Raw genomic sequence first — 15,136 nt, forward strand, 5'->3', positions numbered from 1 at the left:
GCACGGAGTCCTTCACAGGAAGCATGATCCCGTTCAGGACAGGTGGAACCACCGCCATTCCTGGACCAGGGGAACCTATCACGAGTACCTCCGTTTTCTCTGGATTCAGGCTGAGTCGGTTTTTCCTCATCCAGCCCATTACTGACTCCAGGCATGCCACGAGAGGAGAGACGCCATCCTCGGTCACTGCAGCAGTCGGAGACATAGAGAAGACTATCTGGGTGTCATCAGCGTACTGATAACCCCGCGCCCCATGTCTCCGGATGATCTCTCCCAGCGGTTTCATGTAAATGTTAAATAGCATGGGAGACAGAATGGCTCCTTGAGGGACCCCAGTTGTGAGGGCCCTCTTATCGGAGCACACGTCTCCCAGCTGCACCATCTGGAACCTCCCAGAGAGGTAGGACCGGAACCACTGGAGCGCAGTGCCCCCGATTCCCACCTCAGCCAGGCGTTCCAGAAGGATACCATGGTCTATGGTATCGAAAGCCGCTGAGATGTCCAAGAGCACCAACAGGGACACGCTTCCCCTGTCGATGCCCAGACGGAGATCATCGACCAAGGCGACCATGGCCGTCTCAACCCCGTAACCCGCCCGAAAGCCAGTTTGAAATGGGTCCAGATAATCCGTTTCATCCAAGACTGACTGAAGCTGGATTGCAACCGCCCTCTCGATCACCTTCCCCAAAAATGGCAGCAGCGAGACTGGCCGATAATTATTATATACCAGGGGGTCAAGGGAGGGCTTTTTTAATAAAGGTTTTACAATGGCCAATTTTAACTCAGATGGAAATTGCCCTTCCCTCAAGGATGTATTAATAATCCGTCGCAGCAACAAAGTTACTGCCGGTCCCCCCTGCGCTGCTAACCATGAGGGACAGGGATCGAGAGAGCAGGTTGTCTTCCGAACACTTCCGAGGATCTTGTCCACATCATCGGTACTTACCAACTCAAACTGATCCAGTTTAATGGAGTCCATGGAGGCTCTGGACGCCTCTACCCTAGGTTCTGCTCCAATGCCAGCGTTAAGACCTTCGCTTATCCGAGAGGTTTTATCCGCGAAGAAGTTGTTAAATTGGTCACAGCAGGCCTTAGAAGGTTCAAGGATCTGGTTCGGGGCGGGAGGGAGCTGAGTTAATCTGACAGTTTCAGCTGACTTTTCAACATTTGGGAATCAAAGAGGGCCACCTGTCTTACCAGGTCAGCCTAGTTGTTGCTGGGGAAAGAAGCCTCTGGCTGGAGTAACAACTTGGCCTAGCAAAGCCCCAGCAGGCCTCATGCCAGGCTAACCGGACCATAATTAGTCAGTGCGGACAAGGGAAGGCAGTATTTTCCCTGGCGCCTGGACTACAACTCCCAGAGGGTTCCGGGGGGGGGAAAGTGCCACCCGATTGATGGTGCCATGGTCAGGCAGCACCTGTTATAGGTGAAAGGGCTGGAGAGAGGCATAGCCTCAGCCCCTCCTTGCCCCTGATTGGTCTATGCGTCTACAAAAGGCCATGTGGCACTCGTAGCCAGCACCATTCCAGCTTGGCTCTTTTATAGGGAGGACATGCTGAAAAATGGGGGGGGGGAGTGGGTTGGCAGTGATGACGGTGATCAGTAGGTGCCGATAACTAGAACAGCCACCCCAGAACCAGCAGGAGTAGTCCAGCTGCCTTGGACTAGCAGGAGAAGCACCACCAGCATTGCCAAATGCCATTAGCCACATCAGCAGCTGTGGTAGAGGTAGCACAGCCCAGCTCCCCTAGCAGCTATGGCAGGCCAGCAGCTGGCTCTCAGGGCACCTGTTGCTGTGCAGCCCCTCCCCTCCTGACACTATATATCTCGCTTTCTATCTATCTATATCTATATAGTTTAATAATACAAATACCAGGCATACTGTATCTGCCCAGCCATGCCCTCCAAAAAGGTCCAACCAGAGGTAGGGTCAGTCTCCCTGCCACAAATGGCCAGGCAGGTCAACCCAGGAAGTCCTGGGCAGAGTTGGTGCCCAGGAAAAAGAGACGGTGGCCCCCAGCACTGACAGTGGTCGCAGCTTCACCAGATCATTCACCAGTGCTAAGTGAGGATGCAGTGGTGGATTTAATCGGCTCTATCACAGTGTTCATAATACATGTGGCCAAGGGCAATCAACCACCTGCAAGAGAGCATGGTCAGGCCAAGAAGAGAGTACGAGCTCAGCGTGAATCCTCCATGAGCAGCTCTAGCTCAAGAGCAGCTTGTCCAGCAGCTCCACTTGTTCCACTGGCAGTTCCTCCACCACCAGCTTGACAGCTCGTTTCACACCCATTGCTTTTTCTGCGAGTGACAAGCACAAGGGTTGGAAGCGGATGCACACTGCAAAGAAAAAGGACAAAAATGCCTGCACCAAATGGTCCAAGGACTCTACAAAGGGGGATGGTGAGTGCTCCAGTTCATCCTTGGGCAGGGACGGGTTCTGGTTGCAGGGAGGCTTTGGTCCCAGGAATGCCTTCCTGGGCCATTAGGTACAAATCTAGGCACCCAGGTTTGTAGGGTGTGTGGGTGGATCAACAGGCCTCAGAGTTCCCCAAGTTTTCATGTGGATAAAACCTCCTGGGCCTCCACCTGTCCAAAAATGTCAGGAAACAGATCTTCAGGGTATGCTACATAGATGTATTCACCATGTTAAGGCCCAAGGGTGAGAAGGCTGGAGCTGTCACCTCAACTAAGAAAACCAAAGAAGAGACCAAGACCCTGTCAGGTGAGCACTCTTTTGCTCATTAGATTGAGGATTTTGGAGTTGTTGCCATGTCCATGTGTGAAAAGTGAATAAAAATATTTTTATTTTTTCAAAAGACATAGTGAAGTCAGTGAAGGGAGGATTAGAGATGAGAGAGTTAGGCCCGGTACAGATGGGCCTCGACACAGATCTTGATGATGTGCTAGGGTTGCCATGGGACGTCACTTACAGATGGGCACGTATTCCGTATGTCAAAATGGCTGTGCCCTGTACAGATGGGCACCGCCATTTTGACATGATGGCCACTTAACATCCACACGTCACGGTGCGATACTGATGTCACGAGTGTGCAAGGAAACCACACGGTTTGTCCACTGCAGCTTCCTCGCGGAGCAAAACAAGACGCCGGCAGACTGCCCTTTTGGGTGGTCTGTACCCGGCCCTAGTCAGGTTTTGACATTATTGTGTGATGTTTTAAGAGTCTGAATTAGCTAGAGTTAGACTGTGAGAGCGTGTGAAATGTGTTTTAAATATATTCATATCTAATCTGATCTGTTATGCTCATGTTATGCTTCTGTTAATAAAGGGGAAAGAGAGAGAGAAAGTTTATACATTTTTGGCCTCCAGAAATATTGTCTATTAGAAAGCCTGGATTCAGACAGGTTGTCTGTGGTAGCAGCAGTGAATAAATACAGGGTGGTTGCATAATATCTCACATATGTACCTTGAGGATGTTGAGCAAATTCTGGAATACCAGAACTCTACTGGGTTCCTTCTTGACAAGGTATAGCAGTCCACTTACTTGCAAACCAATATTACCATTGCTTAATGGAGAGCCTTCCAAGAGAAGCACAGACACTTGACATGCTTGTCATTCACAAGAGGGACCACTTTATTGATTACGGAAAAGATATGGTAACTTCAGGTCAGTATGAGCTCATGGGAATCACCCACATATGAGCAAAAACAAGTTGATTGGCAATTAACATGAATATAGGCAGCATGCTGGTCAGCAAAAAGTGCACAGGTCTGCAGTCTAAAAATGTTGCAGTCTTGAAAGAATGAAAGTCTATAAAACTAGCTTCATGGAAATTAGTCAGCTAGAAGGTTTTTGCATCATTTCCGAACAGCAAATTATTTCTTACCACTGCCTTCTGTTTAACACACTGCTAATGTTTTGGAAGTTATGATAGAGAAACTCTGGAGAAAGGGAGAGAAAGAATGCAAGCTGCTTTCAGTATGATGTTACAGTGGGCTCTGTGGATTCTTGTTAGTTCTTGGAGTCTACTTTACAAATCAAAGGCAACAGAGCCTGCTCAAACTAGATCTCAGTTTGGTTATCCATCCACGGTACTGAATTTTTATGACAGACCCACATAAAGAAAGACCCTTTTAAATTTGGTTCTTCCCCTCACTTTTCAAGGGCAGCTACGAGGACTCCACAGTTGGTGGTCTCAACAATAAGAAAGGAGTAGGTCCTTACAATGGTGGTAGAGAAGGAGGGAAAGAAAGCCCTGACTCTTGTTGGTAACCATATTCAGCTATGAATAAATTCTCCTCTTCTTATGTAGCATGCCACTTTGCCCGTTGGACTATTGTACTGTTGACAAGTCTGTTTTAACAGACCAATTTTAATTGTATTATGTTTAATTATTTTTTTGGGGGGGGACATATTTTATATTGGTGCTGTTTTAACATGTAAGCCACTTTGATTGCCCTGCAGCAGAAAAGCGAGATAAAATAAAAGTTGGATTATTATTATCATCATCATCATCATCATCATCATCATCATCATCATCATCCTCATGAGATTTGTGGATGCCTTCACATTTGATGGTAGCAAAGATTTAATCAGACACTCACACCTGGTGGAAAAGCAGTGGGTTAAATAGTAAACTTCCACATTTCCTCATGTGCAACAAAAATTTTCCTGACGCAGAGTTTAAACCAGAAAAAATCTGCTTTTTGTTGTTTGGTCAAAAATAGCTGAAGAATTTGGACACAACCCAAACAAAGGAAATGGTCTATGGGATAAATTTGTAATAAAATCGAGAGGTTTCCAAATTGTAGTTTCTTCATCATTTTCAGTATTAGGAATGCTTATTATTTTATGTGGCGATTCAAGTGGGGTCCATTGCTGGAAAGCCCATTATAGGGGGAAAAATCTTCTCTGCTGTAGTCTCTTATGTCCTAAAGGATCTGGGAGTAAATGGGTAGTCCTTCTTGTCCATAGAGATTTTCAAACGGTACTCCTTTTTTCCTCAGAGAATATAAAAGCAATTCTAGGATGCAGGCAGCTAAAAGTAAAAATACAGATATTGTCTTCTTGGGATGAATATTTATGAAATTAAAAAGGTGGGGGTTTAGGGGTAATTTCAAACTCTGATTTCTGTCATATTCTGTCTGCCATTAAAATGCGTATGAATTACGCTATGCATGACACAGCTTTACACTTTCGCAGTGTGGATCCATTAACAACAATGTAATTTAGTGCCATTTTAAAATTAAGATACCTGGAAATTGCTTAAACTCTGATAGTTAATGGACACTCAGCAATGGCACCCTATTAAAATAATGGCCCTGGGATTGCCTTGAGGTATTCAGACATAATATGATGAGTGGGGCTTAAATTGTTGCAAACGTTTTACATTAAAATCAAATCTGTCTTTACTAGTAATTCATTGGGTCATTAACTTGGACTGCAAGCAAGCAGTTGCACTGGAGTACACATTCAATATAATTGATGCACAATTTCATCATTTAAAGGAATTCTCTCATTATGCCTGGCATAACAGAAACTATTGGTAGTTGAACCTTTTTCAAGAACACTTCCCCCATTGTATATATACAGTTACAAACAGATTTTAAAAAAGAAAGACACTGGACAGATCCTCAAAGATGTGGCATGACAAATGGAAGAAAAATGCACCAGCATAGATAGACATTTGCTGACTTTTTATTTGAAATATTTTTTAAAAAATTTAATTGTTTACAGAATTTTAATTTTAGATAAAAGCAAAATGAGAGAGGAAAAGAAAAGGAAGAAAAAAGAGTGGGAAAAGGATGCTTATGGTCTAATGTATGCCCTATGCCAGATACATACATACGAGTCCACTGATATCAAAAGCTGGAACTGCCCACTTTTTCTTCTCAAAACTAGAGATGGCTAAAATATATCTTGGGGTGGGGGGATGGTTGAAAAAACATGTGTTTCAAGTGTAGAGAAATCCTGATGAGAAGAATCCTGCATTGATAGGAATCCTTGCAGTTCAAGATTTATTCTACATAAAATCTGCATGAGGTTTTATGTAGAAAACAACATTTTATGCACAACCATTTTGTGTGCAAAATTTGTAGAATTGATTTGCATAGAATTTACCATTTTCTGTCCAGAAACATGGTGATGGCATCTTCAAAATAGAATTCGTACTTCATTCAAGCAATGCAGAATAAAAAAGAAAGAAAACATCAAGGATTTTTGCATCATGGGTAGAAGACCCCAACATCACTTAATTTCACGGTGAGTAATCTAACCCAGCCATGGAGGTATTTCAGACAGGGGTCAAGGCCTTAGTTTCCAGTGAAAGCCAGAAAAGCCAAAGGTAAAGCTGTCATATTACCTTATAGGAGAGACATACGGTCTTGGCCTAGGAACTGTATGTACCTAAGAGGCGTTATTTAAGGCACTAGATTCATATTGTACAGTATACCAAAATGAAATGAACTGGTAGATTTCTTTGTGAGATAGCAGGGTGCCCAAAAGGATTGGATGCTTATACAGTATTAAAGACTCCAGTAGCAACTTGTCATTTGGGTGTGATAACAGATTCTTTTATCAGAGACTGAATTATATGTGGAACAAGAGATGAATATCTCTGTAAGCAATTTTTCTAAGAAGCACCTATAATACTGGACCATTGTCAGCAAATTGTCAGGGAATCAGAACTTTCTAGAGAAAGAATTAGAATTTTGGCAAGGAGACAAGAGGCATTACCATAAGCAGGTCATGCAAATTTGCAAAAGGATAACCAAGATATATTGTCAATACAGGCAAACCTCAGTTTTTAAAAAATGTCCCATAGTGAAGTTTATTTTTATGAAGAAGAATTCTGGCACACACTCACTCTGAAACTAAAAGCTTGCCAGGCAGGTCCAATGGGGTTCCAGAGTGGGTACTACACTGTGTACTGCTACTGCAGTCAGCACTGGCTTCATTATTTAGCTAGTTTGTTTGCATCTTTCCAGGTTAGACGTCTCTCCTTCCCACTTTAATGAGTTTATGATCCTCCTAATTCTCTGTAGTTGCAACCAAGAGCTTCCTGGTTACACACATCTTGACAGTCTTGCCAGCAGCTCCCTTTTGGAAGTCAGCAGCAAATGAGAAATGTGATGCAGCAGTTGTTGTTTTTTACACAGCCAAGCCACAGAACAACTAGAGGTAGACACATGTGACAAGCAAGTCGGTTAGGTTTCGTTTTTTGATCACACACAGAAGCATGCTCCTTCTTACTTGCCCTGGCCTGCAACATTCCTCTTTTATAGAAGAGAAAAGTAAAAGCTCTGCCCAAGCGGAGGTCTCACACATGTGCCCACTTTTTGTGGTGAAGAAGCTTGCCCATGTGCTTTCTATGCAATTTCTACCCCTGGTACCAAGGTTTTTCTTAAAGAAGAAATGCCCAAGAATACCTTTCCTTTGTTAACTGAGATATACTTGTATACTGGGAAGGAACATGGAAAGGGAAAAGAAAATGCCCAGCATATGGACACTAGTGCAAAGTATCCCCAAAGCCATTTGCAGAAGTATGCGGACACCCCAGTCAGTAATAAAGAAAGGGATGCCAAAAGATAGTGATGCCTCGGGGAGGAATTCCTGAGCGTGGCTTTGGGATTTTCAACTCATGAAGTCCATGTAGTGGGAAATACTTGGGGGAATATTATCTGCTACCATACACTTTGCTTATAAAAGTGTGGTGGTGTAGATACTTTAGGCTGTTGACAAAAAGAAAGAAAGAAAGAAAGAAAGAAAGAAAGAAAGAAAGAGAAAGAAAGAAAGAAAGAAAGAATCCAAAACAGTTCACTTTAGACTTGCTTGTGGAGCAAACTGCAACATCTTGTCAGTGTTGCTGGTTAATGAAAAGCTAGACACTGAACCATATTGCCAGATGCTTAATGTGTACAACAAGGACATACTGAAACCTATTTGTGAGTGAAAACTTAAGATTCCGAATTCGAAGAACAATAAATTTTATTGCTTAGACTTTGTTATTGGAAATGGGGGTGAATTTAGATTGATGTTAGGGACCAAAGAAGTGCAGGCTATGCAATTAATTGAGGTACAACATCAGAATATATTGTATGCAGTACAAAGTGAGCAAAACCAACTGACTGCCTAGGCAATGGAGAAGATACTGAAAGAATTTGGATATTTCTTCTGAGAGAAACACAACTGTAAGGGAAGCTGCAACTGGAGAGAGCCTCCACTGTGGAAGCAAAGAAGATGGTACTTATAGCATTGGCAGAACCATGAAAGCAAGAACTGGCCCGTCTGTGAGCTCTTTGAATTGAAATAAATAAATAAGCCAAAATCATAATTTGTTCTGTAAATAAAATGTATAGAATGGATCAGCAGCCTGATTCTCATGTTATCGTGAAAGCTGTGCCCCTGTATCAATCCTAAACTATAGAACAGAACAACCCATGGCTTGTCCCTGATGATATACAGTGGGCCCATGTCATCTGCTGGGTTTTGGTTTCAAGACCTCCTGTGGATAACAAAATTTGTGGATGCTCAAGTCCCATTCAATACAGTAACATAGCAAAATAGTGTCCCTTATATAAAATGGCAAAATCAAGGTTTGTTATTTGAATTTTATACTTTTATATATATATATATATATTTAAGCCATGGATGCTTGAATTCGTGGATAAAAAATCCATAGATAAGGAGAGCTGACTGTAATATGTGAAATTTTTCAAGCTAAAATTTTCTTTATGCTTCTTGTTTAATAAAAAGTGTTCTGACACATATAGTTGGACACTCAAGTTAGTTTACCACTTTTGCAACTCCTTTTGGTAGGCATTGCTGGGCATCCTCTCACCCATACCTGTCCTGCCAGAAGTATTTTATCCCAGATGGAATCAGGAGGTAGATAATGTTACAGGCCTGGAAATAACTGCTGATGACATATTAATTACATAAGAAATGGATACTGAAGAAGCAGCAATAAGAGATCTTGACAAAAAGCTGAGCTTGTTTTTTGGAGACCTACTGATAAAGACAAAAACAACAACCCTAACCCAGTGAAACTCATGCTGAAACTAACAGAAGTGACTTACCTTGGCCATTTGTTGACATCAGAAGTCATGAAAGTCATCCAGGAAAGATAGAAGAAATTTAGATTATCCAAAGCCTGGTGGTTGTTCAGGTGTCCAAAGATTTTTTAGAATGGCAAACTACTGGGCAAAGTTTTGCAATGGGCTAGGAGATCCATGTGAGCCACTCCAACAGCTGACACACAAAGATATAAAAAGGGAATGATTAGAAAGTCATCAGCAGGATTTTGAGAAGAATAAATATACAATAAGCAAGAGTCCTGCACCAAAATATTATGGTCCAGGTGAACAGCTGGTATTACAATGTGACGCATCTGAGCCCAGACTCGGAACTCTCCTGCTACAAAAGCAACAGCCTGTTTCAAGTAGAATGCTTTCAGAATGCTTTCAGAAACTGAAAACAGTTAAATAAAAATTGAAAAAGAGATTTTGGCTGTAGTGTATGGAATGGAAAGTTTCCAGCCACTCATATTTGATCAGACTATACATGTTTAATCTGGACATAAGTCACCAGAAACTGTTATTCAGAAGCTACTGCTGGGTGACCCATAGAGGCTTCAGGACATGTTGTTGCAATTACAAAATTATATGTACATCCAGTACCAACCAGGTAAAAATCTTATACTGGCAGATATTTTAATCAGAGTTCATTTCACAATGTTGAGTGAAGACAGCTCAGTGTGGAAAGACAGAATCAAAATACAGCAGCACCTACCAATTTCCCAGTCTGCTTAGGTGGCAATACAAGAAAGCACATCTTGGGATGATAGTCTACAGACAGTCTTTTGCAATACACTCTACACTGGACTTCCTTTGTACCAAGTTTAGAAACTTCAGTTAGATCAAAACATAGCAGCCAGATTGATCACAGGTATATCTAGGAGTGACCATATCACCCCAATAATAAAATCACCTCATTTGCTGCCACTTAGCTTCTGGTCAGAATACAAGGTGTTAGTTATTACCTTTGAAACCTACATGGTTTGGGTCCATGTTACCTATTATACCCTCCTGTATAATTTGCCCTGTACATCCAGTTTACCTCACATTTCTATCAGTCAACTGAAAAAGGTATCAATGTATGAAGAACTAAGAAGGAAGTCTAGGGGTACATCTATAATGTAGAAATATTGCAGTTTGATACCACTTTAAGTGCTGTAGCACTATCCTATGGAATCCTTGGATTTGTAGTTGTACAAGGTCTTTATTCTCCTTTGCCAAAGAGTACTGGTGCTTCAGAAAACTACAAATCAAAGGATTCTGTAGCGTGGAGCCATGGCAATTAATTTGGTGTCAGATTGTACAGTGTTGCTGCACCCTCAAGCAGCAAGCACAAAGAAAAGTTGAATGACACAGAAGACACAAATTAAGGAAACAGCTACTAGGAAGTGTCCCAGCACAACAATATAAGCATTGATCAGGAAAGACAGAGACTGTTAGGCGCTAAATGCAAACTTATTTAAATAAAGTTTTTTGTTTCATTATTTGTTTCTTAGTTGTGACTGTCTCAATATGAAATGCCTCCCAGATAAATTTAAAAGATGGAGTGGGGGTGTCAATAGGAACTCTCCCTCCAGCATTCTAGTGGTGTGTGGTTCGGTGAAGAATATTAACTCTGATTTTGCAGGGTATAGAAATGATAAAATTCTCTGCCCTACATTTTCCATTGCTGGTAAAGAACTATGTCATACTTATAATTATTTAAAGTAAAAATGGGAGATGTAGCTACTAGTCATCCATAATCCACTCTGCATATATTTCAGCAAGCCATGCTGTCATCTGAAGAGTGCCCTTTTAAAAATATTTTTTGGAGCAGAAAACAGTACACAAAATAATACACTTTTTCTTGCAAGGCATGCTAACATGAAACTGGTTCTATGCATTTGTATATGCAAAAATGTGTTTTTTCCCTCCCTTCTCTTTTATTTGCATCGCTTTCATCATCATTCTTCACTTTCAAAATATTTTCCCTCCAGAGGCAGCCATGTAAATATCTCCATAATTTTAGAGGGAATCGTTGGTGCCCAATCACAGATTCTGTTAAGATGACATGGCAGTCTGACGCCATGACCGAACATTTTATACCTGACACATAAAATGTATCTATTAAAGACCTGGTGAACAAGGAAGCTGATATCACTAGATTTGTGATCTCCCCTGTATCTTTTTATTATGGGCTAGGCATAAAATTGTTGCCTCCCATGGCCTGTTTAGGAAGAAGCTCAAGACTTATCTCTTCCAACAGGCTTCCCCCCATGTGTCATGATATCTGCTCTCTCCCCATCATATAAGTTGTCTTCCAGCTAGTTTTGTTTTGGTTTTTATTCTTTGTAATTTTATGGTGTTTTTAACTCTAGAGTGTTTTTATGATGTGTATATACTGTTTGTTCAAATTGTATAATGTTTTATACCCTTGTTGTAACCCGCTTTGATCTCCTTTGGAAAAGCGGGCTATAAATAAACATTATTATTATTATTATTATTATTATTATTATTATTATTAAAATAACCATGTATTGTTGAAATAAATCCTTATATTTATCTGAAGTCCAACTTGGGTTCGGATTCTTCATTTTGGGCTTGAACATACTTTGCCATATGTGGAGGAGCCATTCCAGACCACCAAAACCCCACCACCCACCCAGTGTAAGGCAAAAAATGCAGGACCTCATGTCACATTTGTATGAATGGGGCACACACCTGTGTGCTGCACAGAATAAGTGCATGACCATTCATTTTAGGGGGCTTGCTATCCGCAAGAGCTTGAGTTCACATGTGGCAACCCCATGAATGGCGTGGGCATGCTGTACTTTGATTTGTTGGAATGGCTGGATCCTTAGTCCTTTTCAGATGTTTGCCTGAGCACATGAGGGTGAAGCATGGATACAAGCAAGCAGGAAAAGGGGGTTGGCAAGTTCTGGACCCACACCCTAGAATATGGAAGTTATGCTGGGACAGAGGGCCAGACACGATTCCTTGGGTTATCAAGATGGCTACAGCTTTATTGCATAGTGTAGGGGTCATAAATCTATCCAAGACAATCACGACTCCATCATAAATCAATCATAATGCAGTCATAAATCATTGATAACACTCTTGCCAATCAATCATAATACCATCATAAATCAATCAATGTGCTAGTTGGATAATTTTTAGCAGTATTTTAATAATTGTTGTATTTTTGTAACTCCCGTATTTTAATTTTATTGTTTATTGATTGTATTGTGTTTTTCGCTGTTGTAACCTGCCTTGATCCCAGGAAAGGCGGGCTAAAAAAAAAGTTTTTATTTATTATTATTATTTATTATTAATGTCAATATAACACAATTCCTGCTAACACAATATATATCCATTCAGGTAGAGAGCATATAGGGCCCAATGTTTTCATACTTAACCAATTGATTGGGGGGGGGGGGTACTCCCTCTCCTGCCCATTAAATCCCTGAGTAGGGATGAGTTGTACTCCATCTAATCAGTATGACTGAGCTGACTGGGCTGTTGGGGATGGGGAGTGCCCTGCATCTCCCCCAATTTCAGGTAACCCTCCTTTTCCCTGCAAGATCTCCACTTTTATATTGTGCCCAATGTCCTGCCTCCTTCCAATAACTGCCACAGGAAGGGGGGTCTCTCAGAAGTTTTGCACATTCAGCTTTTCTGTTCTTGTACTCACAGAGGTACTCACAGTAGGGGCCCCTAAACCAGGCATCAGGTTGCAACTTCCAGTCCTAGAGGGGGTCATGCTCTCCTCAAAGGACTGTGTTCACAGTCTGGGGGTGCTTCTTGATCCGTCACTTCACATGAAAAATCAGGTGAATGCAATGGTCAAGAGTGCCTGTTATCAGCTTCGGCTGATACGTCAACTGCGCCCTTTCTAGGAACCAGGAGACCTCAAAACCGTAGTACACGCACTGGTGACCTCAAGACTTAATTTTTGCAATGCAGCCTACATGGGGCTACTCTTGTGCCTAGTCTGAAAACTCCAGCTGGTATATGGCAGCCAGGTTGATAACCGGAACAACTAGGAGTGCCCACATGACATCAATATTAAAGTCACTCCACTGGGTGCCTATTAGTTTCTGGGTACAAGGTGTTGGTTATCACCTTTAAAGCCCTACATGGCTTGGGCCCAACTTATCTAAGGGATCGCCTTCTTCCATATAATCCGCCTTGCACACTCAGGTCCTCTGGGAGGAATTTATTCCAGCCCTTAAAGACCAGACTGACTGCGACCTCCCAGAGGACATTCTCTGCAATTGCTCCAAGCCTGTAGAATGGCCTGCCGGATTATATCCATCAAATTACCAACTTAGACAGCTTCAAGAAAGCTGTCAAGACGGATCTCTTCCGGCAGGCCTTCCTGGAATAGTACTCAGCCAAAATGATCTCTCCTATGTATGCTATAATTTCGCCCACTGTCTTTGATTTTAATGATTTTAATGATTATGTAATTATAATCCTTAATGAATTAATTCTTTTTAAATGGGGATATTGTGTATATATTGTTGTATTATTTTAATGATGTATGCCGCTTTGATTGTCTTAACAAAAGTAGGATAGAAATAAAAGTTTTATTTTTATTTATTTGTTTGTTTGTTTGTTTGTTATTTCAAAGTTACAAAAAGAAAGAAAGAGAGAAAGAAAGAAAGAAAGAGAGAGAGAGAGAGAGAGAGAGAGAGAGAGAGAGAGAGAGAGAGAAAGGGACCAAGCCTCCAAAACGTACAAGATTGTCAGCCATTGAATTCCTGACATATATTTCTAATAGTACATCCATTTTCCTGGAGGTCTCTGACACATCTGTACTTCCCAGGGTTAAAGCCTCTTAACTTATAAGAACTGAGGAGCTAACAACTGGGATGGTGTACCTTCAGGTTTATTATCTTTTCTTTCAGTCTCTGGCTATTGTGGAGTGTCAAGATCATTATTAGCAGCAAAGCAGTGGACTAGGCTCTCCTTTTTTTCTCTGTGTGCTACTGTGACCAGATATATTTAACCTCTTACTCCTATCACACAATGGCAAAAAATGGGTATAAGATTGCTCTCACTTCTAGAACTGTGGTGTGGCTGAAGTGAAGCAGATTTTTCTCAGCTAGATCAGCTGTTTAGATGACAGGTCATAGCTGAACTTGGCTGTCAGGGTTAAAACACAGTTGCTGAGGATGATAGTAACTAATTAGATATAAATGGAGATGTGAAGTTCTTAAATAAAAAGAAGAGTATCAGTACTTGGTAAATGACAGAGGTTGCAAAAAAACAAAAAGCTTTTGGATTTCTTTTTAAAAGTTTAATAGGCAACCAATCAGGTTGAACATCCTCAGTGGTAAAAGCTGACTGTTGGAAGAGAGTCTAGGTAGAAATATTATTGGAGAGGAATATTCTTCAAAAAGGCACAGGGCCCTTTGGAACAAAAATAACTGGAGCAGTTTACACTGCAACAATATAATGTATTTTATTATTTCCATAAGGCCCACAGACCCACTTTTATGATATCTTGAGGAATATTAAGTGAAATGATGCTACATGCACTACAAAAATATACATTTATGATCATTTTGTCTAAGAATTGGGTTGCAACCTCCAGTCCTGGGCGGGGTCACACTCTCCTCTAATGACTGTGTTCGCAGTCTGGGGGTGCTCCTTGACTTGTTGCTCCTGATGACAAATCAGGTGAATGCGACCGTCAGGAGCGCCTGTTATCAGCTTTGGCTGATACGCCAGCTGCGCCCTTTTCTGGAAGTAAGGGATCTCGAGACTGTTGTGCACTCATTGGTAACCTCACGCCTTGACTTCTGTAATGTGCTCTACATGGGGCTACCCTTGTGCCTGGTTCGGAAACTACAGCTGGTTCAAAACATGGCAGCCAGGCTTGTGTCAGGAACATCTAAGGGACCATATCACTCCGGTTTTGAGGTCCCTCCACTGACTGCCTATTGGTTTCCGGGCCCAGTACAAGGTGTTGGTTATTACTTTTAAAGCCCTAAATGGCTTGGGTCCAAGCTATCTCAGAGACCACCTCTTCCCATACAATCCTCCCCGCGCTCTCTGGTCCTCTGGGAGGAACTTGTTGCAGCCTCAAAAATCAAGGCTTGCGGCAACCTCCCG

Source organism: Sceloporus occidentalis, unplaced genomic scaffold (assembly GCF_023333645.1).
Source record: "Sceloporus occidentalis isolate IW3139 unplaced genomic scaffold, rSceOcc1.0.p SCAF_5, whole genome shotgun sequence".
Lineage (NCBI taxonomy): Eukaryota > Metazoa > Chordata > Lepidosauria > Squamata > Phrynosomatidae > Sceloporus > Sceloporus occidentalis.